Source organism: Coffea arabica, chromosome 2e, assembly GCF_036785885.1.
Source record: "Coffea arabica cultivar ET-39 chromosome 2e, Coffea Arabica ET-39 HiFi, whole genome shotgun sequence".
Classification (NCBI taxonomy): Eukaryota; Viridiplantae; Streptophyta; class Magnoliopsida; order Gentianales; family Rubiaceae; genus Coffea; species Coffea arabica.
The window spans coordinates 23,816,628-23,819,942 of NC_092313.1; positions in this window are offsets into that span (position 1 = coordinate 23,816,628).

A 3,315-nucleotide genomic window follows, 5' to 3' on the forward strand; every position below is an offset into this window, starting at 1 on the left:
GTCCTTACATATTATTTGTAGCCAATTTGATCCTTAAACTTATATTTCGGTTCAAATCAAGGAACTCAGCGGCGGAGCCACCGCATAATTTCCTTCAAACTCCTAATTGAGCAACCCAAAAGGGATATTTTAGGGATTTCGATGGTGGGGCTGTAACAAAAATTAGCTGACAGATAAGTTTTGTGAGAAATACCCAAAAACCCAAAACAAAAACAAAAAATTTTTCAAAGCTGCGAAGCGGTGCTGGTGGGGTTATACGGTTTTTGTACCTGGGAGGAAATGATTTCCAAGGTGTTTTACCACCTTATCTGTTTGATTTGTGTCCAAGCTTGGTGGAGTTGGTGTTGTCCTGCAATAATTTGTCAAGTAATGTCCTTGAAAGCTTTGGTGCATGCTCTGTTTTGGAATTATTTGATATCTCAAACAATAAATGTTCTGGTGAATTACCTGTTGATACCCTTGTGAAGATGAGTAACTTGAAGAATTTGTCCTTGTTATTCAATAATTTCATTGGTTCTTTGCATGAATCTTTGTCCAAGATGGTCAGTTTGGAGACTCTGGATGTGAGTTCTAACAATCTATCTGGGGTGATTTCATTTGGGATTTGTCAGGACCCAAGGAACAATTTGAAAGTGTTGTATCTTCAGAATAATTTGCTCACCGGTTCAATACCAGAGAGTCTGAGTAATTGTTTCAAGTTGGAATCCCTTGATCTCAGTTTTAACTACTTGACTGGGACAATCCCATCTAGCTTGGGATCATATCTCAGCTTCGTGATTTGATTGCTTCGTTAAATTAGCTTTATGGAGAAATCACACAAGAGCTAATGTACTTGCTTCGAGAATCTGATTCTTGATTTCAATGATCTGAATGGATCAACCCCTGCTAGTCTCAACAACTGTACGAATTTGAATTAGATTTCACATTGAAATAACCAGTTGAGTGGTCAAATCTTGTGATTTTTAAGCTCGGAAACAACTCGTTATCTTGGAACATTCCTGCAGAATTAGAGGATTGCCGTAGCTTGCTTTGGTTGGATCTCAATACCAATTTTCTTAATGGGACTATCCCTCCTAGTCTATCCAAACAAGCTGGCAATGTTGCTGCTGCACGGCTTACAGGGATGGCAATGTTGCTGCTGCACGGCTTACAGGGAAGTGGTATGTGTACATCAAGAATGATGGAAGCAAGCAGTGCCATGGAGCAGGGAATTTGCTAGAATTTGTAAGCAGTGCCATGGAGCATGGAAGCAACCCCACCAGCACCGCTTGGCAGCTTTGAAAATTTTTTTGTTTTTGTTTTGGGTTTTGGGTATTTCTCACAAAACTTATCTGTTTGTTAATTTTTGTTACAGCCCCATCACCGAAATCCCTAAAATACCCCTTTTGGATTGCTCAATTAGGAGTTTGAAGGAAATTATGCGGTGGCTCCGCCGCTGAATTCCTTGATTGGAACCGAAATATAAGTTTAAGGATCAAATTGGCTACAAATATATATAAGGATGAAATCGATGGGAAAAAAATTTAGGGACTAAATTGGCCATTTTCCCAACATGTTATGCACCGTTAACCTGCAAAAACAGGTTCATTATTGTTGGGTGTGGACTATATTACTTGGAGACTTGGTTCATGTATTAGTATATTAATTACTCCTAAAAAAAATGTTTAGAACTGTTATCTATGAGTTTGAGAAATATGTACATTTGAGACCTTAAAATCTATGATTAATTTTTCCTACACTGACAGCAAAATTGTACATATGGGAAAAACCTAAAATCTTTCAAATGTACACTACATCAGTGTTTTCTTGATGTACATCAGTGTTACCTTCCTATTTTTTCCTACACTGATGTAGTTGGAAAAATAAAAACGTGATTCCCTATTCTTTCAAATGTAGATATGGATAAGAACCTAAAATCTCTAAAATCAGTGTATATGCTATCAGGTACAAGAACCTATAATAAGCATATGGGTAAGAATCAGGGAAATTAAACATTTAGGGGATAAGCCCCATTCCAGGCCCAATTTCCAGTTTTCTTGAGTTCTTGGAATTTTTCTCCAGCCATAGCCAAGCACCACACGTTGGATTTCATCCAAAATTTCCTTCATAATACCCACATTCGTTACTGGTTTAGATTGAAACAAATCAACATTTCTGAACTCTCCAAATATGATATGCCATGACAGCAACCGCTAGTCTTTTGAATCTAGACAGAACAATTTAGTTTATTTTAAAATTTTATTTGTTGGAATGGGTTGACTTGTTTGTTTTCTTCTATTGGAACAAAAATGTTTCTTATTGTAGAAAATGCCGACTGCTGCAATGACCATCGATCTTACTGGAAGTCTAGATTTTATATGGAACTTAACCGAGGAATAATAGTGACACATGAACTAAAATGCAAATTTGAGAATTATCTATTTCTATACGTACGTACTCTCTTAGTGTTCCAGAGCAATTTTGGAAATTAAGAGAAGCATTATTGATAACTTGAGGAGAGAAATACTGCCACATGCATGGGTTATGAATTAGTTTTTTTTTTTCACAATTACAATGATTTTGGTAAACCTGAGAAGGCATTGTAAATTAGAATTTGGTTTGTGCAGCATTACATTTACATTTGTCTTTTGCGTGTTCGTCTATCAAATTATCAATTGATCTTTGATAAACTACCACAAAAGCATTTATTAGCTTAATTAATCTCATCAATTATGTTTTTTCAGCTCCAAGAATGATGAGAACCATGGCGGAGATGGTCATGGCCCTTGCAGAATGAATTCCCTGACCCTCTCTTGTTGGCATCTTTAACAAATTTGCTGGGTACTTATCCCAGAATGAAACTTTTGAAAAAAAAATTACTTGAATCTTTTCGGTAATATGGGTATCAGCACCTCTATTATCTAGGGGACTGAAAGAAAAGTATTGCAACTTATTTGCCTTAATGAGAAATCGCCAAACCTAATTAACATAAGCAAGTGCATGGGAGTTGGTGCAGAATACCCTAAGGAACTCCCAAGCCATCCCCCTCCCCCAAGGGATAAAATTGCTTTAAACTGTCCAGCATTTTCAATGGTGAGCAAGGGGGGCAGTAGGAGACACGAATAAATAACCTACAAGTCCGCCTATCAAACAAATTAACCATTTACCCCTCCAGAACCCTACCCTTTACGCTATTGTTGGCTCTAGGACCAAATACTATCAACTGATTGAAATAACTTCTCAAGTTAACTAATTGAACTAATAAAATTTTTTAAAAAAAATTAATCTTACTTTAATATTACATATATAATGTAGTATATTACCACTTAAAGTATA